Raw genomic sequence first — 24,870 nt, 5'->3', positions numbered from 1 at the left:
GCCTACAATGTACCCAGGACATCTTCAAGGAGCGGTGTCTCAGAAAGGCAACGTCCATTATTAAGGAGCCCCGGCACCCAGGGCAGGCCCTTTTCTCACTGTTACCATCGGGTAGGAGGTACAGAAGTACACACTCAGAAATTCAGGAACAGCTTCTTCCCCTCTGCCATCCAGTTCCTAAATGGACATTGAACCCATGAACACGACCTCACTTTTTAAATATATATTATTTCTGTCTTTGCACAATTTTAATCTGTTCAATATACGCACACTGTAATTGATTGATTTATTTATTTTTCTTCTATTATGTATTGCATTGAACTGCTGCTGCTGCGAAGTTAACAAAATTTCACAACACATGCCAGTGAATATAAACCTGATTCTGATTCTGGTTATTTAATGAAACTCTAATGATATTAGCTTGACGTAGAAAGTAAGATACTTGCCTTTCCTTTTGGATTAGCACATGGTGTGGATATGCCCATTTACTAGCTTCAAGTGTTGTCCTTGATGTGGAGGGTTAGAGGTCTCAAGGCGCTGCTGATATGGTCACCGTGCACTGGTGATAAAGGGAGAGGAGAAAGCTTGGGGTGATTGTTGGGTGCTGCTTTGGTTTGTAATTAACTAGTCAAGCTTTATATTTTTACTGTTCCTTTCTGTGCTTTGTGACAATTGGGCGGCAACCTTGCTGTTTACTTTAGCATTTTTGTCTGTTTTTTTTGATGAGGCCCAGTTGCTAGCTCAACGCTCAACCCAGCACAGGTAGAAAGTGTGCAAGAAGCCAGCTGGATTCGAACCTGGGACCACTTGCCTCAAAGTCCACTGTGGATCCCGATACACCACCAGCCAGCTTAGCTTTATATTTTATAAATGTATTACCAGATGTCTGTACTGCAATTCCAGAATTTGGTTTTTATCTTTAACTTCCTTTGCCTCCTCTGTTGAGCTACCTTCATGGAATGCTACCAACTGTAAGTTGAGAGAATTCCTGCAGCATTTTTAGGGGCAGGTTCCAGGAATTTGGCACAGCAGTGACAAAAGACCAGAATACTTCCAGTAATGGATAATGTGATACCTGGAGAGGTTTCCATTGTTGTCTTTATCCTTGAATATTGCTGGTTTTGGATCAAAGGAAGAATATCCACTGAAAATATAGTGGTTGCTATCCTCCTCAATTTTTTTCTCTCTTGTTGAAGTGCGGCCATTAACACCAGTGAGGCATTAATATTAGTAGCTTCTTGTAAGCCCAGGACTTTTACTGCTTATGGATGTGAAATACTTCAGTATCCATGTATTTGCAAACGGAGGTAAAATCTGTGCTGTCATCAGTGAACAATGCCTCCTGGTGAGGATGGCCTTGAGCAGCTGAGGTTAATACCTTCAACAACAGCAGCAATATCTTCTTTGAGTTAGGAGCAGACACACTTCCCACGCTATCTGAATTCATCCTGTCTGTTCATGGATGAACCGAAACTCTGAGAGTGCGAGGCTGAATGTTCCAGACAGAACACAGAGTAAGGATGTTATAGATGACAAAGTGCTGGGTAAAATTAACTTGTGGCTGATGATTGAGATGAGATGAATCAGAGTCTACAATTCTGTGCTCTTTTTGTTCTGCCTTAGGTAGGCAGGAAAAAATGTGTCTGTCTTCTGCACTGTTGGTTGGATGCCAATGTTGTCACTGTATTGGAATAGTTTTACTAGTTCTGCAACTTGGATCCTTGCCATAGATTGGATCGATTAACTCAGTATTCTAATGGGAATTGGTTTGATCTGTGTACTAACAGTTCTGTGATATTGTACCGTCTTGGCACAGCCCTAGCAGCAAAAGGAAGGAACCAGCAAATTTTGCAAGTTCTTTTTCAGGTTAAAACTTGTTTTAAACAAAATAGCCGTGAAGTTAGAATTGATTAAAAAGGAGGCTAGTTTTGAGAGTGGCTCTGTTTGAGTTCTGGTGCATTGTTTGATGTCGAAGAACCATGGCTATGAGGCTTCGGTGAAGAGGAAGAGCAGAGGTAAGCGCAGGTATGATCTAGCAACCTTCATCTCCACATTTGGTGAGTCACGACAGCGTTTAGGGCACAGGGTGTGGGAGATCTGGGGGAATACTGTATCCTTGAGGAGTAAACCTGTGGGAAGTGTGTCTGGCTGCAGCTCCAAGACCAACTATGTTAAGGAACTTGAGCTCTGTGCACCTAAGAACATCTGGGATGTTAAGAACCTGATAGGTAAATTTTAATGATGTGGTCTCACCTAAGGTGCAGATTGCAGGTAGTTGGGTGACTGGGAGTTTTTTTAATATATATACAAAATATGTCATGTGCTTGGAATGTGCTGCCAAGGGTGGTGGTGCAGACAGGCACTTAAAAGGCTCTGAGAGAGGCACAGAAATATGCAGAGAATGGGGAATATAGGCCATGTGCATGAGAATTAATTAGTGTGATTAAGCATCATTAGCTTAATTAGGTTGGAAAAACATTGTGGGCTGAATGGCCTGTTACTGTACTGTAAATACTCTAAATAGTTGAGTGTGCAATGGGTTCTGGTTAATTAGAATACATTGGAACCAGTGTATTTTGGGCCAATTAAATGGATGACCCAATCAGCCAAAGTTTCATGGAAATAGTTAAAAAGGTATTTTTTTTTAAAAGACAAACTACTGCTTAATTGAGTTATAAATTCTGTACTTAAATGAAATACAGAACAAATTAGAACACACCAATGCTACTGCAGTACGATAAAGCTGTGTGTTAGTTCCTAATACTCATTGACGGAGAAATTCATCCAATTTATGCTGCCGTGTATGGGGTGTCCAGGAGTGTAACACCTCTGGTGAAGGTGCTTGTCCAGTCCATCCTGGGGCAACTCGCTCACCTTTAGTCCCCAGCAGACACCCAGCTCTCAGCTGTGGTTGCAAGTAGCTGTTTGCATGTGGCAGCGGACACAGCCTATTACACAATTCAACACGTGAGCTAAACCAAGTTGAGGGTAGTCAGCGAGCCTCGTTACTTGTCTTAGCATGTTCTAGACATTTTGGACGAAATTAACAGTGAGATCTAACGGCCAAGAACGTGGTTCTACAATGCTTTTTGGAGAGCGAAGGGCATGATAAGGCACGGAAGAAATCATGGTTATCCACAGCTACCAAGTGTTACGTAACCTCGTAACCAGGTAACTTACCAGCAAAGATAGCAGGATCAGCTGAGTCGGATGCTACTATTTTCAAACGTTTTATTCAAAAAGGGGCACAAACGGATGGTTAATACAAAACATTCAGATCATATACATCATTAAAACTCAATCTAAAACACTGGTGTAATAATAATCAATCAGAAATAAGCTCTATAATTGTCTAGGGGATAATACTGAGTCCAATTGAAATATAAAGAGTCACTCAGAAGTTTGCAGGCTTTTCCCTTTTGGGAACCGCTGGGGTTTCACGTTGTGGAGAGAGAGAGATGGTTGAGAAAGGATAAACACTTGCCCGTTGTCTTTACAGAGCAAATCCTTGGAATCAGGGGAGCAGGCTTCCCCATTGTTAGTTAAAAGCAGTCTTCCGTTGGTTCTAGCCACAGATTCAAAATTTGGAATCTAACGCACGTGGCTTCCTTCAAAATGCCTTCCCGCTCCCACGGGAATCGGTATCATGCTTCCTTGGTGTCTCCTGGGTGCGTCTCAGGGTTGTCCCCCCCTCAGACCCTCCTTTATACTTCTTCACGGGATCGCAGGTGTCAATCAGGTTGCAGGTGATGCGATCTCTCTCTCAACCAGCCCACTTTGCCCGAGGGCTTTTCACGTGGTCTTCATGAGACAATAGTCAATATCGCCTTTATTCTGCTTCTCGGGAGAATGTGGTCTTCCGCACGTCTCTCTCTCTCTTGGGTCAGTTGACCCCCCCTTGACTAGGGCTCTTGCGATTCTCACAAAGGAGGGGGCCGAGGTTATAACACAAGGAAGACCCCAATTTCTGACGACTGCTAATATCACTGGACCCAAACTTCTGAGATTGATAGAGTGGAAATTTCCCAGTGCAATGGCTTTTCCACTTTAAAAACTTTCCCACACAAGTTTCACTGTCATCATCAGATACGACAAACAACCAACATGCTGCCGTGCTCTTTTGTTTGCGCAAACACCTAGTACAGATAATGGGCTGCCTTCATAATGTTTCAGATGATTGTCAATACCTTCAAATTCTTCGTAGTTCCTAATTTGCTAACTTGTTGAAGTAGTAGTTTACTCATTTTCACTCCCAGCCATTTCTGGTGTCTCCAAGCCTGAATGCTTGAAACCAGAGTGAGCAGAACAATTCTAATTTGTCTTACTGCTTACACCAGCCATCAGTGACAATAATCACAGCTTTTTGAACACAAACACACGTAACTGACACTATTTAAAATCTGTTTGCTGTAGGCACAGTGTAGTGTCTAATGGCCATGCAAGTGCTCGTGACTAACTGTAGTTAGAATCTGTTCAGCAAAAGTCTCCCGTCCCAGTTAGATGGTATAGTATCCCAAATAAACAAAGGGAATCCTGGCTATTTTCTTGATTAGTTTTTGTTATTTAAGAGTTGTCCCAAATAAATGGGTTCCCTGATTAACTGATAGACCAATTAGTCTGATTGCATTGTATTGACCTTGACTTTGCAGTATTTGCATGCAGAATCCATGTTTAGATGAGCAGCTAGTCTAGATTACTAGTTTGATGTAATTGAGTGGTAGTGTTCCTTTATCCATGTTCAGCATTGACGTCTACGTGAGTACATTGAACAGGCTCTGGTGTTATATTTTTCAAACTGCTCTCTGAAGCCATAATGCATACTCTGATACAGAGGAGGGGAAGAAGAGCCAAGAACAAATTTTGATGTGAGGGAAAAAGTAAAGGACTGGGTCAAAGCTAAGCCATGGTGGTTGATAGGAGTTACCGAATGGACAATCTGGCTGTCTTGGAGAGCGGGAGCTCACTGGTTGTTCCTGTGCTCTGGTGGCAATGTAATCAGTTTAGGCTCCATTGTGTCAGTTCTATTCAAATGGAAGTGTGCCCAAGTTTATTATCTCTGTTGGATACAGAAATCACTTTGGACAATACCTTCTGATCAGTTCAGATTTGTATTGTGTGATGTGCACTTAAGCCCTTGGAATTCGTACAAAATGCATGCTGCAGGTGAACGTAACCTGAGCAACAATGCCCATTTGTCATCAGGAGCTCTATTTGCTGTCATTGTGCGACTCCTGACAATTTAAAGACGTGCCTTCTTTTTCCTCCTTCTCTGGTTTATTTAGATAAATGCGAAGAAGGAATCAGTGGACTGAATCTTGGTTTTCCTAACTCGTGTGTCAGTGTCATTGGGCTTTACTTCATTCGTCATTAGAATTGCACGTAGTTTCTTTTGATGATAAGATTTCAAATGGATTGTTCTTTCCAGGAGAGAACATCAAGATTCAAAATTGGTTAATGTCATTTCCCGTATACAAGTGTAAGGAGAATAAAATAATTGTTACTCCGGATCTGATGTGGCACCAAAAAAATTGCACAAGATAAAGAACACAATAATAATTCTTTTTTTTTAAAACTCTATAAATACACAAGGTAGCTTATAAAATGATGCTGGGCTATACATCAGGTGACTGACAAAAATAAAATGGTGGCATGAGAAGATTTGGCAGCTTCTCAAGACTGCCCTGCCATTTAACGTGATCGTGGCTGTTCTGGCCCACACCTCATCTCCTACTTTGTGCCAATTCCCCAAGGCCCTCAGTTGTTTGTTCTTTCAAAAATGTATTTGCTTCCTTTTGAAGACTCTCCAGTATTTACCCTCAACAAACTGCAAATCAGAATCAGGTTTATTACCAACGGCATGTGTTGTGAAATTTGTTAACTTAGCAGCAATATACAATAAAGAAGAAAAAAAGGTTAAAATAAATCACTAAATTACAGTAAGTATATATCTGTATATTGAATAGATTAAAAACAGTGCAAAAACAGAAATAACATTTTTTTTTAAAGTGAGGTAGGGTTCATGGGTCCAATGTCCATTTAGGAATCGGATGGCAGAGGGGAAGAAGCTGTTCCTGAATTGCTGAGTGTGTGTCTTCAGGCTTCTGTACCTCCTACCTGATGGTAACAGTGAAAGGAGGGCATGTCCTGGGTGCTGGGGGTCCCTAATGGTGGATGTCGCCTTTCTGAGGCACTGCTCCTTGAAGATGTCTTGGGTACTACAGAGGCTAGTACCCAAGATGGAGCTGATTAATTTTACAACTTTCTGTAGCTTTTTACTGTCCTGTGCATAGCCCCCTCTCCCCCCACCATAACTGACAGTGACACAGCCTGTCAGAATGTTCTCCATATTACATCTATAGAAGTTTTCAAGTGTTTTAGTTGACAAACCAAATCTCTTCAAACTCCTAATGAAATATAGCCGCTGTCTTGCCTTCTTTATAGCTGCATTGATATGCTGGAACCAGGTTAGATCCTCAGAGATCTTGACACCAGGAACTTGAAATTGCTCACTCTCTCCACTTCTTATCCCTCGATGAGGATTGATTCGTGTTTCCTCATCTTGCCCTTCCTGAAGTCCACAATCAGCGCTTTTGTCTTACTGACATTGAGTGCAAGGTTGTTGCTGCGACACCACTCAAGTAGCTGGTATATCTTGCTCCTGTATGCTGATAGAACTTCCATAGAAGAGAATTCCAGAGATTCACAAACTCCTGCAAGAAAGTTTCTAGCCAGGTGAGTTTCAAATCACGATCGCCTGATCTTAACTACCTGCCCTCAATTGGGTTCCCCCACTCCTGGAAGCATTTTATGATCTACTTTGTCATAGATGTACAATTCTGTAACCTCTTGTGATAAAAACAACTTTTTCATCCTAGGCGTGAGTTTATGATTTGATTTTGGACTGCCTGAGGTGTCAGTATATCATTTCTTAAACAAATGTACAGCCTTAACTTTAGATTAGATTAGATTAGATTCGTCATTGTGCCGAACAGGTACAAAGCCAACGAAATGCAATTAGCATCTAACCAGAAATGCAAAGAATATTGTTATTTACAAAATAACTGCAAATAAAAAGTAAGTGCTACAGCACACAAATATAAAAGTACTGAGACAGTACAATATGGGTGCAATACTGCTTAGCCCTGTGATGTGAGGTTCAGCAGGGTCACAGCCTCAGGGAAGAAGCTCTTCCCGTGCCTGCTGGTGCTGGAGCAGAGGTTCCTGTAGCACCTACCGGATGGGAGGAGAGTAAAAAGTCCATGGTTAGGGTGAGATGCATCCTTGATAATGCTTTTCACCCTGCCCAGGTAGCGTTTATGGTAGGTGTTCTCAGTGGTGGGCAATTGGGTGCCAATAATCCGCTGGGCAGTTTTCACCACACGCTGGAGTGCTTTGTGGTCCGATACGGGACAACTGCCATACCACACTGAGATGCAGTTGGTGAGTATGCTCTCAATGGTACAGCAGTAGAAGTCTCATCAGTATCCTGGGATAGAGGTGAGCTTTCTTGATGCTCTGCAGGAAATAAAGGCACTGTTGCACCTTTTTGATCAGGATGGAGGAGTTCAGGGACCTGTCCAATTGTAATTGGTCCCACCCCTTTTTGCAATAAAGGACATAGGCCATTTGCTTTCCTTGCCCCTTGCTGTACCTGCGTACCTACCTTTTGCAATTTGTGAACAAGAAAATCTAGATCCTTTTATACTTGGCCACAGTCTTTGCCCATTAGGTAATAATTTGCTATTAGTTTCCTCTAACCAACACGTTTGGCATTACTTTCCCACGTTAAATACAAGTATTTACCCACTTACACATCCTGTTTACATCCTTTGTCACATGGTGCGAGCAGAATCATCTGCAGCTTAATGTGAAAAAGACTAAGGAGCTGGTGGTGGACCTGAGGAGGGCTAAGGCACCGGTGACCCCTGTTTCCATCCAAGGGGTCAGTGTGGACATAGTGGAGGATTACAAATACCTGGGGATACGAATTGACAATAAACTGGACTGGTCAAAGAACACTGAGGCTGGATACAAGAAGTGTCAGAGCCGTCTCTACTTCCTGAGGAGACTGAGGTCCTTTAACATCTGCTGGACAATGCTGAGGATGTTCTACGAGGCTGTGGTGGCCAGTGCTATCATGTTTGCTGTTGTATGCTGGGGCAGCAGGCTGAGGGTAGCAGACACCAACAGAATCAACAAACTCATTCGTAAGGCCAGTGATGTTGTGGGGGTGGAACTGGACTCTCTGACGGTGGTGTCTGAAAAGAGGATGCTGTCCAAGTTGCATGCCATCTTGGACAATGTCTCCCATCCACTCCATAATGTACTGGTTAGGCACAGGAGTACATTCAGCCAGAGACTCATTCCACCGAGATGCAACACTGAGTGTCATAGGAAGTCATTCCTGCCTGTGGCCATCAAACTTTACAACTCCTCCCTTGGAGTGTCAGACACCCTGAGCCAATAGGCTGGTCCTGGACTTATTTCCACTTGGCATAATTTACCTATTATTATTATTTATGGTTTTATATTGCTATATTTCTACACTATTCTTGGTTGGTGCGACTGTAATGAAACCCAATTTCCCTCGGGATCAATAAAGTATGTCGGTCTGGCTGTCTTATATCCAGTTGAAAAATGCTTAATATCCTCATTGCAATGTTTTCCACCTATCTATTTTCAAGTCAATTGCAAACTTGAATATATCTTCACTTTCTCCCACATCCCTAAAAAGTGTAATTCATCATGAGCAATTGAGTGCACGCTCTGCAAAATGAAGTCCATCTCATTGGATACCAATGCTATAAAGAAGTGTTGCCACAAAAGCTGATATGAGCCAACTTGGAATTCTGATGGAACTTTGAATTTTCAAGGCTGTTAGATATCCATGTTCTTGCATGAAAGATTCACTGGTGTCTTCAGAAGTTTGTACTTTACATTGATGGCACAGTTGATGTTTTCTGTTTCACTTGAAAGGGAGCAAATAAGAGGAAAAAAGCATTAGGAAGAAGAAAGGCAAGAACAGATCATCAATAAGTTTGCTGCTTTCATGGAAACTAATTGTTTTGTGGATATTGCATTTAGCCACAGATCTGCTAAAAGTTTAATTTTCATCAATGAAGTTGTAAAGAGAATAGTTTGCTATTGCAAAAAAAAACTTTAAAGGATAGTTGGATTTGTAGGATATGAATGATAAGATTTCATGTTTTGGAAAATCACAGAATATTTAATTCATTCCTTCAGATTTTGGGCTGGGGGTGGGGTTGAAATATTTTGCACTGATGTAAAATAATCTGTGGTATGATGTGTTTTATATAGAGAAACAAAGACTAAAATGAAGCAAGTGCTGCCAACAGAATAGGAAAACTGTAGATACAAACATGCATGTAGGTTGAGAGAATGTTGCATTGATTGAAATGAGGTGTCAGAGCTTTCTGTCAGCAGCATCCTGTGAGTATTTGGTGCTAATCCACAAGGAAATGCAAATACACCTTCTCCATTATCTGCCAGTATCACCCTGCTGTTTGATGCCATCCTGAGACAAAATGGCAAGGTGCTGACATTCGGAATCAAAAAATAGCTTTGAATCAGTTAAAATGCTTTCAAGATTTGTTTAATTAACAAGTTTTAGAACATCTAAGCTTTTAAAATTCAATTCAGTTGTTTCAAAAATAATATAAATGTATGTGAGCAGTTGCAAACTGATGGGAGTGCAACGTCTCGTGGTCCCAGTACACATCCTCCACAGTAAGAATGCTCACCAACACATCTTCTTTCTGAGGAGGCCGGAGAGAACTAGTCTGTGCAAAGCTCACAACCTTCTACAAATGCACAGAGGAGAGCGTCCTAACATGCTGCGTCACTGTGTGATACGGAGACTGTACTGCAGCTGACTGGAAGGCACTACAATGGGTAGTTAAAATCGTCCAATGCATCACCAGCATGAGCCTACCCAGAATTAAGGACATCTATGCAGAAAGGTGCTGGAAAAAAGGCCAGAAATACCATGAAAGATCCACCTACCCAGTTTAGGGACTGTTTGTCCCACTCCATTCAGGGAGGGGTTACGCAGTATCCATGCTAGGACCACTAGAGGCAACAGTTACTTTCCCCAAGCTGCCAGGCTGATCAACACCTCCATCCATTAACCCACTCCACCAACCCCACTGCCACTCCATACATCTCATCTAGTGTCATTCTATTTACATACAGTCAGTGTATGACTACAATAATACAACTTGTTCATTGTGTTTTATAGCATTGCTTTTATATTTATAATTAATTGTGTTTTTTTTATTGTTCTTTATGCTTTTTTTTAATGCTGCGTCAGATCTGGAGTAACAATCATTTTGTTCTCCTTTGCATTCTTATACTGAAGAATGACGATAAACAATCGTGAATCTTAAATTAACAACATTTTATTTTCCTGCTTTGCAGTCATTCCTCCCACCGAAATGAATTGGCTTACTGTTCTTGTACCAGGTTTAATCTGACGCAGATTTCAATTGACACAACCCCAAATCATCAACTGCTGTTATTGCTGCAAATTTGAAATGGATCTTGTTAATTCCTCACGTGGTCTGACCTGTCATGTTAAACCAAGGCTTGTTATTCTGATACATGCAAAAGCACCCACAATACCTTTTAATGAAATGGACATCCGAGGGAGCCTTCATTCCTCAACCTAATCCACCATAGTAGATCACCTGGATGCATTTGTTCAAGACAAAAATCACATCTGACAAAGTTGATTTGTGTTCCTTGATGGTGTTGATGTAAAAATATTTGTATTGACCATTAAAGCCTTTTCACATACAAAAGTCATTTGATAAAGGTGATGTGATTGTAAAGATAGTAGTAGTTAGCTTACAATGAAATAAATTAGTTTAATTCTGAAAATGTTCTTAGATTGGAAAGACATAAAGGGTGTTCCCTAGGGACTGATAGCAGACACTATACTCTTTGTGATCCATATCAATAACTTGGACTTGAGTATTCAGTGCAGCATTTGCAGATGATGCAGGACCGCCAAACATGGTAAATGGTCCAAAGTTACTGACAAACTTTTAAGTGCATTTGTATCGGTATAGCTGAGGACTCAATGGATGCAGTTGGCCATCAAGCCCTGTTTCTGTGTTGCATGACTGACCAAATTGAACATACACATGACATTAAAATTGAACACTGATATGATGGGTTGATTTTAGGAAGAAAGGATTGGGAATGGCAAGACAGCATTTTGAAGGGAGCACAGGAAGAGAGGTCTCATGATTTACATACAGGAGTTCATAAAGATAATAAGACAATTTAAACAGTACTATAAAAAATACACTGAAGCCACAACTTTATAATAAAAGCATACAGAAAAGCAGTGAAATCAAACACTGAGGCATGGCAGGGATTTTTTGTATCCAATTATAGGCAACAGTTCTTGGGACAGGTTGAGTAGAGCAGAGATTGACCAGAATTATGACAACATTACTGTGCTTTATTTATGTGGAGTCGTAAAACCTGAGATGTTTTTCTATAGACAAGAAGTTTAAAGGCGGATTGAGCAGATGGATTCAAACATTGAGTAAACTGGTTTCTATTGGTATGATAAAAATGCTAGAAACACTTATTAGGTCAGGCAGCATCAATTGGGGGGAAATATGTGAATGATTCAGGTCAAAGCCCTTCATTACTGTGAGGAAAAGAGATGTTCAGATATGACAATTTTAGGAGAACTGCCCAGAGAACTTGATTTTCAATCAGCAAGTTGCTCTGAACTGGAATTCAGCTTCTGAAATGTGACCAGGTGTTAGATTTCCTCATACTTTCATGAGGGAATTGGGCACAAACATGGGAAAAATAAGTGTCAAATATTGTGGACTAAGAGCAAGTTGATGGGCTGAGATGGCATAGTCCTTTCAGAAAAGCTGACACCAATATGATGGACTGAATGGCCTACTGAACTGTAAGTTGCTTTGATATCATTATTGGATGTGGGATTTAATTGTGTGGGATTCACAACATATTGTTTACAAAACAATAGAAGCTAACTAGCAACATATTTCATTGGCTGTGTTGTACTTCGAATAAGTGTGAACTGTAAAAGGATCTAGTTTTTTCCTGGTGTATATGATGAATAAACTCTTCTTGGGGTTCCAGCTGGGTACAGGTACCAAATTAACCAACATTTCAATGACAGACTTTGACATCTTCATCAGGGGTGATGCCTGGGTATGTCTATTCCGGTGATATTTATACCCCATTGTCCACCCCTCCTGATTAGTTAGATTTCCACTCTCCCACCTTGTTTACAGTTTTTACTTGGAGCGAGACCTTCATCTTTCTTAATATTTTTTTCCCTTTAGTTTCATTTCAATGGCTTCCTTTAGCAGGCTGTCCCAAAAACCATTGGCACAGCACAGTATTTTTGTGCCATTGAAGTCAGCACAAGGTGTGAACTCCTGGAAAAATAGGAATGAAATGCAAATTGTTTCTTTGAATCATGCGCATCCCATATCTAAAAACCAAACCAGAGCGGATGGATTCTGAAAAATAAAATGACGAATCATGAACTGCCCTGTGTCCTGTGGATAAATAGACTTTATGATTCAATCTGCAGACATTCTTAACATTTTGTAGGAGGTCATGCTGCCCATTAAGAGAAAGGATGTGGGAAAAAGAAGATGATGAAGGTGATTAAGCAAAATAAGAGCAAATAAAAACTCAGTGGCACATGTATTTTTAGTTAATTTAATGCACTTTGTTGAATTTTTAAGTCCTTTCTACACTTACAAATTAATAGAATTTTAGTCTTTTATAAAAGTTAAATGAAAAGGACATTCGAACTTTCAACAGAGGAACCAGACTGTCACAGGCCACAACGTCACTCCCCCATTTCAAACAGGGAGGATTTCTATGAGACTTAATGTAGGCTATGTAAAACCATTTGCCATTTACTTATTTGAATTGTGCACCTAGACTTTAAATTTGAATCATGTTACTTCTGAGTAATTTAAATTGCATAACACGAACTTAAGTTCAAGTGGTTACTGGTTTGTCACTGGTTACGTTGGAAACAAGTTGAGATGAGAAATTAATAAGAGTGCATTTATAGCATTTTGACTTGAGCAAGTAATTTATATAATATTGATGCAAATAAAGAAGTAAGTGACACTAATATTGGTTCAGGAGTTACTTTCATAATGGCTTATCAGTAAGTTCCCAGTCCACTGTCTACTGAGGAGGTGGAGATTCTTTTTCTCTCTCTTGGGACATGATAAGAAAGAACATTTACATTATTTTCCAAAACACAATGGTACTGGGCTCACGTTGGTGAACAGCTGCAGAATGACAAATTGCACGGAATTTTACTGTCCTATGCTTTGTGTGGTTTGTAAACACTAGATTCTTCACAATGCACGGTAATTGGAATTCATGTTTTGTTCCAGAAGGAAAACATCAAAACAAAACTGTGAAATGCAGTCTGAATTTTACAGTCTCAGCAGATATGTAGGAGGCAATGAGGCCTTCTTTGCAGAATATAAACAGGGTAATTTAGTGTGATTGTGCATGGTGAAGTGCTGTCAGATTGATTTGAGCATTCCCTTGCACTGGGCTGGAGCAGCTGCATTTCAAAAGCATAAATTATATTTGTACAGTAATCCTATTAATGCTTCAGTGACTTCTAATAATTTCTAAAATATATACTGGTGAGAAAAGGACAACATGATGCAAAAATGTACACTTTGAGTGCCTTATTAAGTTAAAAGATTGTGTGATTAAAAACAGAAAGATGTGCCATTTTTATATAGTTATTTTGCTGAGAAGGCTACTGATGAGTAACCTGTTCTTTTTTCAGATTGGGGCTACGCACAGAAGCATTTTCCTCTCCATTTCTAAACAGATTAAGAATGGAATCTCTAGTGAAGGATACTAAAATGTACCCTAGTGATTGATAATAGCAGACCACCTCAATAATCAGATCTTTCATGTAAATCAACCAGCAGAATTTAGAGGTGCAGCAAGGAGTGTTTACAGTTTCGGGACTCAGAATTTGGCAGTCAATAAGCCAGCTGAAAGGTGTCTAATTCAGCAGACATCAAGAAAATGATAGCAGATAGTGATTTTTGTTTAATTTTCCATGCCCAAATGCATTAACATGCTATATTTAAGCTTCTGGTCCAGTTTTGACCTGCCACGAGAAATCTGACGAGGGTGCAGAATGATGCGAAATTGCCTATCAGCAGCTCTTCAAGTGTTACTGACTGCATTGCATTAAGAAGAACATTAACTTTTAAGTGAGGATAGAAATTTGTAAAACTTCTATAACAACTTATGAAAACTCTTTATAATATTTATATGAAAAACATTAACATCATAAAGGTTTCACAGCCTGCCCTCAACAAAAAGCAGCATAAACTGAACAGTTTATCTCGACAGCACCACAAAAGCCAGTGTGTTCAAGGTGGGGTGTTGCTTCATAGGTTTAAGAAAAAGTCTATTAAACAGCCTCCTGGCCGACACCAGCTGCAGCAGTGACCTCAGTCCCCCTCATCTCCAGGCCTAGACCTTTTTTCACTGCCACATGGTCTCTTCCTCCACCACTACCCTCCACTCACCCCAGTCTCTCAGGCTCCCCTCATTCGCCCTTTATTCCTCTGAGCCCCCATCTTCCTCCCAACCCTTTTTCCCCGGACACCCCAACCCTGCACTCTCCTCTGACCCATCCAACCTTCTTCCCTCCCCTGACCCCAGCTCTAACCCCTGTTGTGTCTTCAATATTCCCTCCAAAATTCCCGTCTTTATTTAATTTTGAGATACCACATGGAACAGGCCTTTCCAACCCAAAGAGCTGCACCACCCAGTAATCCACCTATTTAACCCGAGCCTAATCACAGGACCATTTACAATGACCAATTATCCTACCAACCGTTGCACCTTTGGTTTATGAGAGGAAACTGGAGGAAACCTACACAAGCACGAGAAGGACGTATAGCCTTCATAGAGAGGGCGCCGGAATTGAATTCTGAACTCCATCCCAAGCTGTAATCGTGTCATATTAACCGCGATGCTACTGTGGTGCCCTTTCTAAGGCAAAATGTTCTGTCCTCAGCAAAGTGCCTTTGTCCCTCAGAGCTCACAGCTCAATGAGTTCCACACCCACGATGAATCCAAGCTCTGCTTCCATCTCCTCCATCTTTAAGCTTACTTCTTTGACAAGGACCTCCCTGCCCACCACTCCCCACTGATGACCTTTTCTTCCATCTTCAACCTTCCTCCTCTTCTTGGACACCTTGCTCTGACCTTCTGCACACTCTAGATCATCTCTAACTGATGATGAGACATCAGATCTCTCTACCTTGCGACTCCATGCTCGTCACCTCCCTCTGGTTCCCCTCCTTTCCTTTCTCCATGGTTCACTCTCCTCTCCTAATAACTTCTTTTTTTCTTCAGCCCATGACCTCTCCACCTATCCTCTCCCAACTTCTTGCTTCACTACCTTCCCCTCTCACCAGGTCTCACCTATCACCTGCCAGTTAGTACTTCTCCACTTCTTCCACCTTCTTACTTTTGCTTCTGCTCCCTTCCTCTCTCGTCCTGAGGAAGAGTCTGAACCTAAAACATTGACTGTTTATTCCCCTCCATAGATGATGTCTGACTTGCTGAGTTCCTCCAGCATTTTGTGTGTGTTGTTCAAGACTTCCAGCATCTGCAGAATCTCTTGTGTCTATTAAACAGGAAAGTCAGTTTACTCAGGAAACAGCCTAATTAAAGAACATATGGAGAAAATAAACAGGAATAGACCATATGGCCCTTCGAGAATGCTCTGCTATTCAATAAGATCTGATTTTGGCCATGCTCCACTTCCCTGCCTGTTCCCCATATTGTAAACTCTAGTGAGTATAGGTTCATTCTGCCTAATCTCTCTGTTTAGAACAATACCCCCATACTAGGAGTCAATCTGGTGTACTTCTGTTGCACTCTCTCTATAAAAATTTAAGTTTTTGAATAGGATGACCAGAACTAGATTCTGCATTACAAATAGTCTCACCTAAGTTATATTTGATTGCAGAATAACATCTTTACTCTTATACTTATACTCTCTTGTAAAATGTTCATTTGCTTTCCAATTTAATTGCCATCCCCCGTAAAACAAAAATCTTTCTTTCACAACCTTGGGTATATTTAATTACCTCTGTCTCAATTGCTTTATAGAGAAGCCAAAGACTCACAACCCTCTGAAAGAAGGAATTCCTCTTCATCTTCAACTGAAATGGTCAATCCCTTGTTTTGGATCAATAATTCCCAGCTCCAGATATTGCCACGGTGGGAAATGCTGTCACAGCATCTACACTGTCAGGAAGATCATCTCTTAAGCTTCTATCTGTGTTGTGTTCAGGCTTGGCTTCCCTAATTGTTTTTCAGAAGACAACCGTCTGAGGAATCGACCAGTGTATGACCTTCAATGCAGCTATGCCTGTCTTTATATAAGGAGACTAAAACCCTGGTTTTTGAACATAGTGCCTCTGGCTTATGTTTCTCTCTTCACCCACTTGCTGTATAAACTGCTACTTATTTACAGCATTTGTTGTTTTTATTTGCTCCTGGTTTCAGTCCCACAAAGATTTAATAGTAATGAACTAGGCCACTAACAGATACAAAACAAGAAAAAAAATTCTTTGTGTACATAATGTTCTGCATTTCTATTATTCCTATCGAGTTGGATAATTTTACATCTTCCCACAATATACACCCTGTGCCAAGCTTTTTTTAAATTGCACTTAACTGTGTCAGTGTAGCAAACTCCTCTCAATAAGTGCAGTATAATTTCTCCAGAAAATCTGTCGTGAATGGGGGGATAGATATGTATGAATTATGTGTATGCATATGCTTGACCTCTTGAAGCAATGGGTTACCATGTTTGATTCACAGTGAAGTTACCCAGTTACCTCCACAGTACTGGACAATATTTTGTCCTTTAATACTGTACCTCCAAAATATTATGTTAGGGAGCTGAAAATGAAGCTTGCAATCAACAGGTGGAACAATGTGGTACCTAAATTCCCCATTTTGCTTCTGGATATCATTTGCCTGTTCTGTGATTTCTGAAGTTTTGCTTCAGTTTTATTTTGAAAACATAACAGCACAATACAGGCCCTTCAGCCCACAATGCTGTGCCGAACACATCGTACTTTAGAAATTACCTAGGGTTACCTAGGCTATTTTTTTAAGCTCCATGTACCTATCCAGAAGTCTCTTAAAGACCCCATCATATCCACCTCCTCCACTGTCACCGGCAGCCCATTCCACACACTCACCACTCTCTGTGTAAAAGAAACTTACTCCTGACAACTCCTCTGTACCTACTTCCAAGCACCTTAAAACTGTACCCTTTCATGCTAGCCATTTCAGCCCTGGGAAAAAGCCTCTGACTATCCACACGATCAATGCCTCTCATTATCTTATACACCTCCATCAGGTCACCTCTCATCCTCCGCCGCTCCAAGGAGAAAAGGCCAAGTGTGTGTGAATTCTCTCTTGCCACTCTATCACCTTTATCCCACCAAGTAACCCTAATATGTAACTCTAGATTCCCCCTCCTTGTGGCAGACCAAAGGACTTGTCACACTTAAGAGACATAAAAATTACAGATTGTCCAGAAGGGAGGTGAAAAAAAATGAACTCAGCATCCACGAAGAAATCTGCAGATGCTGGAAATTCAAGCACCTCCCCCTTTCTTTCTCCCTCGGCCTCCTGTCCCATGATCCTTTCCCTTCTCCAGCTGTGTATCCCTTTTGCCAATCACCTTTCCAGCTCTTAGCTTCACCCCTCCCCCTCCTGTCTTCTCCTATCATTTCAGATTTTCCCCTCCCCCTCCTACTATCAAATCTCTTGCTATCTTTTCTTTCAGTTAGTCCTGACGAAGGGTCTCGGCCCGAAACGTCGACAGTGCTTCTCCTTATAGATGCTGCCTGGCCTGCTGCGTTCCACCAGCATTTTGTGTGTGTAACTCAGCATCCCTCCCCTTTCTGCTATCCCCCATGTGTTCCTAAGATGGGAGGGGGCAGAAATTACCAGAAGATAGGGAAGTTGATGTTCATACCATCAGGTTGGCGGCTACCCAGACAGAATACGAGATGTTGCTCTTCCACACTAGGAGTGGCCTCAGCATGGCAGCAGAGGAATGGGAATGGGGATTGCACCAGGAAATCCAGGGTAGATTTCCAAGTTATAATCAGAATCAGATTTATTATCAGACTTGTTTGACATGAAATTTGTTGTTTTGCAAAGGCATAAAATTGATACAAACTATAAAATAAATAAATAATGCCAAACAAAAAGGAATTGTGAGGTAGTGTTCATGGACCATTCGGAAAACTGCTGGCAGAGGGGAAGAAGCTGCTCTTAAGGCATTGAGTCTGGGTCTTAAGGCTCCTGTAGCCCCTCCCCGATGGTAATATTAGGAAAGAGGTATATCCAGTTTGGTAAAGGACCTTAGTAAAGAATGTTGCCTTCTCGAGACACCACTTGTGGAAAATATCCATGATCCTGGGTAGGTCCAAGGTATAATGCTGAATGGTACATAGAACATAGAAATCTACACCATATTCCAGGACCTTTGGCCCACAATGTTGTGCCAACCTTGTAACCTACTCTGGCGACTGCCTAGAGTTTCCCTAGTGCATATCCCTCTATTTTTCTAAGCTCCATATACCTATCTAGGAGTCTCTTAAAAGACCCTATTTTATCCGCCTCTACCACACTACCATGTTAGCCATTTCAGCCCTAGAAAAAAAGCCTCTGGTTATCCACACGATCAATACCTCTCATCATCTTATACACCTCTAATCAGGTCACCTTCTATCCTCTGTCACTCCAAGGGGAAAGGGTCAAGTTCACTCAACCTGTTCTCATAAAGCATGCTCTCCAATCCAGGCAACATCCTTGCAAATCTCCTCTGCACTCTCTCTATAGTATGTATAGTCTATATTCCAAAAGTCAGAACTGGAAATAAGCAAATGCACAAATGATGATTTCAGCAGAAGAATTATATCTACAGTTTTTTTCAAACTATCCCAGATCCTATAAAAATCATTTAAACTAATTATATTTAATTATATTTGTATAATTATATATCTAATTATATTTAATTGGATTTAATTTAATTATATGTAACACATTTATTGGAATTCTTTGAGGATGCAGGTAGCAAGGTAAGTAAGGGGAGTGTGTATTAAACAAAAGCAGGAAATGGTCGAGGTAATCAGCAGGCAGGCAGTGTTTGCAGAGATGAAAATAGAGTTAATCTTTCAGGCTGCTAAGCCCTGGGTGGTGTTGAGCTTCTGGAGTGCTGTTGAAAGTGCACTCGTCCAGGCAGGTAGAGTTCATTCCGTAACATCCCTGACTCGAAGCTTGTAGATGGTGTTCAGGCTTAGGGGAGTTAGATGGTGAGTGACTCACTGCAGAATTCCTAGCTTTTCACCTGTTCTTGCAGTCACACTGTGTATGTTGCTTCTCCAATTGGTTTCTGGTCAGAGGGTAGCCCCCAGAATATTGATAGTGGAGGAGCCCAGTGATGGCAATGCCATTGAATTGCAGGGAGTGATAGCTGAACTTCTCTTGTGGCCTGGCACTTGTGTACTGTGAGTTGTTACCTTTTAGCCCAGGCCTGGATATTGTCCTGCTCTTATTGGTTTGGATGTGGTCTGCTTCATTATCTTACAAGTTCATGAATCATTTTGAAAATTGTGCAGTTATCAGCAAATGTCCTTACTTCTGACCTTACCATTGTCAAAAGGTCATCATTGGAGTAAGAAGCTCCTGCAGAGATGTTCTGCAGCTGAGATGATTGAACTCTCACCACCACAACCATTTTCCTTTGTGCCGGGTATGATTCCAACCAAAGGAGGGCTTTCCCTTTGATTTCCATTGATTCCCTTTTAGCCAGGGCTCCTTAATGCCTCTCATGTTTCCTTGATATCAAGGGCAGTTATTCACACTTTATCTCTGATGTTCGGTTCTTTTGTCCATGTTTGGATGAAGGCTGAACTTCAGTGAGTAGGTGGTTGCTAAACTGGTGTTGTTTAATAGCATCACTGATAATCCCTTCCACCACTTTGGTGATTGAGAATAGACTACTGAAGTGGTAATTGGCAAGGTTGGATTTATCCCTCTGTGGACCAGTTATGCCTGGAAAAATTTCTACATTATTGGGTAGCTACCAGTGTTGTATTGGGACAACTTGGCCAAGTGTGCACAAGTTCTGGAGCACAAGTCTTCAGTACAGTGATACAGGGTCCACAGTCTTTGCGTTAACCAATGCTTTTAAACAATTAAAAAAACAGATATAGTTGGTAGAGATTCAACAATACATACCATTGAACATCAAGAGTAGGTGGGAAGATTCTCTCTTGTTGGAGATGGTCATTGCCTGGTATTATTATAGCTTAAATTTTATTTGCCACTCACCAGTTCATGTTTCGGTCCAGCTGAATGCATGTATGGGTAGATTTGTTTTTGGAAGAAGTATAGATGGATTTGAACAATGTGCGATCCTCAGCATATTCACTTCTTATCTCATTTCGAAAAGAAGAACGTCGAAGCATCTGGAGATCAATGGATATCAGGCACCATCTTTAGAAACTCCTGCAGCAATGTCCTGCAGACGTGATGCATTTCAATTGTCAAAAGACATTCAAGAAGGTGCAACGTAAAAGATTGAAAATGACTGATGAGTGGATGTGCTTCTCTTTCATTGAGTACCGCTTAATCCTGGATTTTTATCGGGATATTGTTTTGATAGCAACTGATCACTTTAAGGTATTGTTGCATGGTCAATAGGCTCTTCACTAGCTACATTTCCTGGTTAATGACTGACAGACAGAGAGTGAGTTGTAGGAGACTCTTTGTGATCCAAGCTACTATAAGGACATTCCCAACTTGTGGACTGCTTGGAAAGGTCTTCTGCCCAGCCAGTCCCTTACTGATAGTGCAATCACAAAATAATAAATTAAACCTTAACAACGAGCAGTACATTGGTACTCTCATCATTAGCTTCTGCATGTTATTAAAATGAGTGTACAAATTGATAAGAAAATTTTTTTAATGCCTATATTGCCACTCCAAACATTAGGCAGGATAAAAGCAATGATTCCTGCAAAAGACGTGTGTTACTATGTTGGCTGCAGAATTACACATGCTGCTCACTTTGAGGGGAAGTGAACATAGCAGCCTTGGATTCCATAATGAAATTATCTTGGGTTAGAGAGGAAGCACTGCCACACACACTTACTGCCAAATTTCTCAATTTCTGCCCAAGTGAGTTTGGCTAGCAGTTCCTACAACAATAGAGATACAGCAGCATTGTGATCACATTACATGATAATTAATCCAGACTCTGGAATAGAGGTACAACATGAGCTCTGGTTCCTTCGCAGCAGCTGGGGAAAACACAGTTAATCAATGAATTAATTAATTCAGGAATTAAAAGGCTGTTATCACTAATGAAAACCATGAAACCATTGGATAGCTATAAAGAAATCTGGTTCTTTAGGGCAGAAAGCTGTTGCCTTTAGCTGTCTTGTGCTGTATTTTAATGTGACTCCAGACTGGGCAGTAAGTCTGCACCCGTGCACACATTACTGGAAAGACTACGTTAGTACTCTGAAAATTGCCTCTCACAAATTATTAAAGTGTAATTACAAATTAATGTGCAGAGTTCAAAAACTGCCTTTTGAGATTGCCTGACAAACCACTCTGTTATATCAATATTCACCATGTAGACTGCAGTTTCAGGAAAGCCGCTTCCCACAGCCACCTCTATGGTACTAAACATGATAAATCTTTAGGCTGAGAAATTGAATAGCAACATTGATCATGAACAGAACATTGTAATGTCACTTTCTCCTTGATAGGTGACCAGTTTGATTTTATTTAAAAGAAGCCACTGCTATTTGTCTGGATGGATACTTGCTAGGTGGCCCATCTTGCACTTAGATGTGCTTGTTCAATTTAAGCCGTTGTTGTACACTGAAGACCGATTTCAGAATGGGTTATAGTGTCGAAGATTCGAAGCATGTTTAATATCAATGTATGTACGCACAGCACAACTCTGAGATTTGTCCTCCTGCAGGCAATCACAAAACAAAGAAACACTGCGGAACCCGTTCAAGAAAACATCAAACACCCAGCGCACGAAGAAAAGAACGAATTGCGCAAACAGCATAAAGCAAGCGAACAATGTATAGTTGATAAAACATCAAAGCGGTAGTTTTGAGTTTAGTTCAGTTCAGCTCTGTGCCGCTCGCCAATGCGGGCTACGGCCATTCCTCACCAAAGGAAAAGTCCATAAACAGAAAGAGGAAAAGTAATTAGAATATGCATACGATCTTCGAAAAATGGGGAAAGTACTTGTATAACCCAGTCACCATAGTATCAAGTTGCTTGTAAGTTCATCCCTGATGTAGCCAAGCAGCTTCTTAGTCTGCGTTTTCTGTATATCTATAATGTATTTGGTTAAAAATAGTAATATATAGAAAACGATTTATTTTATTTAGGGATATCACACTGAATAGGCCCTCCTGGCCCTTTGAGCCACACTACCCAGCAACTCCTCACAACCCTGATTTTACCCTAACCTAATCACTGGACAATTTACAACGAACTGTTAACCTACCCGGTGTGTCTTTGGACCGGAGGAACCAGAGAAAACACGTATATTCCATGGGGAGGGTGCACAGAGACTCCCTGCAGGGGACGCCGAAATTGAACTCTGAACTCCGACGGTCTGAGATATAATAGAGTGGCGCTAACCGCTACGCTACCTACCGTGGCACCCCAAGTAGATGGTTGCACCTGTTAAAGATCACCACAAATCCCAGGACACCACTACAGAAACCCGTCATTGAGGTCCAGCCATTTTCCTTCCATAGTAAGGTCTTAAGAAGGGATATTCACTGATGACTACATAATGTTCAGTTCCATTTCCATCTTCTCAACAGATCAAGCAGTAGGTGCAAGAAGATTTGGACATTTGGACTTAGACTCATATGTGCTAAGTAACATTTATACTATAGAAACACCAGGCATTGAGTGAATCAACCTATGTGCCATTGACATTCAATTGCATTATAGCCCATATCATCAGTATCCAGGAGATCATCACTGACTGGACTCTCAACGTCTGGCCTCGTACTGTGGCTGTAGGAGCAGCTGAGAAGTTACTTCTCCAGTGGGAAATGATTCATCTCCTGATACCACAAAGCCTTTCCACCGTCGACAACACACAGGTTAAGAGCCTGATGGGCTGCTCTCTGCCTGCCTGCTTTTCAGCTCATGTCTGAATGTCTAGTGCCAGCAATTCCCCAGAAGCTCAGTTCAGATTCACATTCAGTTTATTGTCATTTAGAAACCACAAGTGCAATGCAGTTAAAAAATGAGACAACGTTCCGCCAGAATGATATCACAAAAGCACATGACAAAACAGACTACACCAGAAAATCCACTTAACGTTTGGCAATCCCCAATCCTCCAAAACCTCCAAAACGAAAAAAAAATCTGATTGCCACCTTTTCAATCCTGAATTGCCTCCTCCACCACTGGTGCACATGGCTGCAATGTATAACCATATAACAATTACAGCACGGAAACAGGCCATCTCAGCCCTTCTAGTCCTTGCCGAACGCTTACTCTCACCTAGTCCCACCGACCTGCCCTCAGCCCATAACCCTCCATTCCTTTCCTGTCCATATACATATCCAATTTTTTTCTAAATGACAAAATCGAACCTGCCTCTACCACTTCTACTGGAAGCTCGTTCCACACAGCTACTACTCTCTGAGTAAAGAAGTTCCCCCTCGTGTTACCCTTAAACTTTTGCCCCCTAACTCTCAACTCATGTCCTCTTGTTTGAATCTCCCCTACTCTCAATGGAAAAAGCCTATCCACGTCAACTCTATCTATCCCCCTCATAATTTTAAGTACCTCGATCAAGTCCCCCCTCAACCTTCTACGCTCCAAAGAATAAAGACCTAACTTGTTCAACCTTTCTCAATACTGTGTACAAATTTGTACTGCCATTCTCTGCTCATGGTATTTGACAGTTCCTCAAACCCACAACTTCTACCATGAGAAAGGATAAGAGTAACAGTCAAATGGAATCACCATCACCCACAGGTCCCCTCCAATTTGCACACCATCCTGACTTGGAAATATATCACTGGTCACCGGAACTAAATCTTGGAGCAGTCTGCACAAATCTGAGTGCCTTTACCAGAAGATCTACAATTCTTTGATGAAATGGCTCACAACCACTTTAGTGATAATCCTTGAATGCCATAAAAGCCATAAAAGTTTAAAAGGATAATCTTGGTATCAAATCTTTTCAGATCTGATTTCCAGAATCTACCCTGGGGGTTTTGCTTTCCTCAGCAGTATTTATAGCCCTTCAATTAGTTAAAAATGTTAGTTCCCTGAAAAAAAAACCTCTATAATAAAATTGTACTTTATATGGTGATTTTTGAAAAGAATCTTCATTTTTGAGTTGCAGTTATTTTAGAACCTTTTCACACTGTCAGTGCTGACACTGATTCGAATTCACTTGCTAACAGCGACTGTGTTGAACATGCTAAACACTTGACTATAAGTGGACCACAACTCAACTCTGTCCCTTTTTTGTTTGACACCCAGAGGAGTCCAGTTTGCTTCAAAAGTTACTGTGTTACATTCAGGAATAGAAACTCTGTCTATTTTCTTTCTGTTCCTTAGCATAGAGGTCCTTGCCCTCCCTCTGTACCACACCTCTGGTAAAGATAGCCCAAAACAAGGCTGGTTGATGGTCACGTGCACAAGTGCAGTGAGGTACAGACACAATGAAAGACT

The 24,870-nt window shown here is 41.1% G+C and overlaps 1 protein-coding gene across 3 annotated transcripts in view; it reads left to right on the top strand.

Moving 5' to 3' along the window:
* The window catches only part of zswim5 (zinc finger, SWIM-type containing 5), a 239,091-nt gene that overhangs the window by 147,808 nt on the left and 66,413 nt on the right, over nucleotides 1-24,870 (top strand). The window lies entirely within an intron of this gene.

Source organism: Hemitrygon akajei, chromosome 12 (genome assembly GCF_048418815.1).
Source record: "Hemitrygon akajei chromosome 12, sHemAka1.3, whole genome shotgun sequence".
Classification (NCBI taxonomy): domain Eukaryota; kingdom Metazoa; phylum Chordata; class Chondrichthyes; order Myliobatiformes; family Dasyatidae; genus Hemitrygon; species Hemitrygon akajei.
The sequence above is the reverse complement of the archived record's forward strand: the minus strand, read 5'-3'. Positions and strand labels throughout refer to the sequence as shown.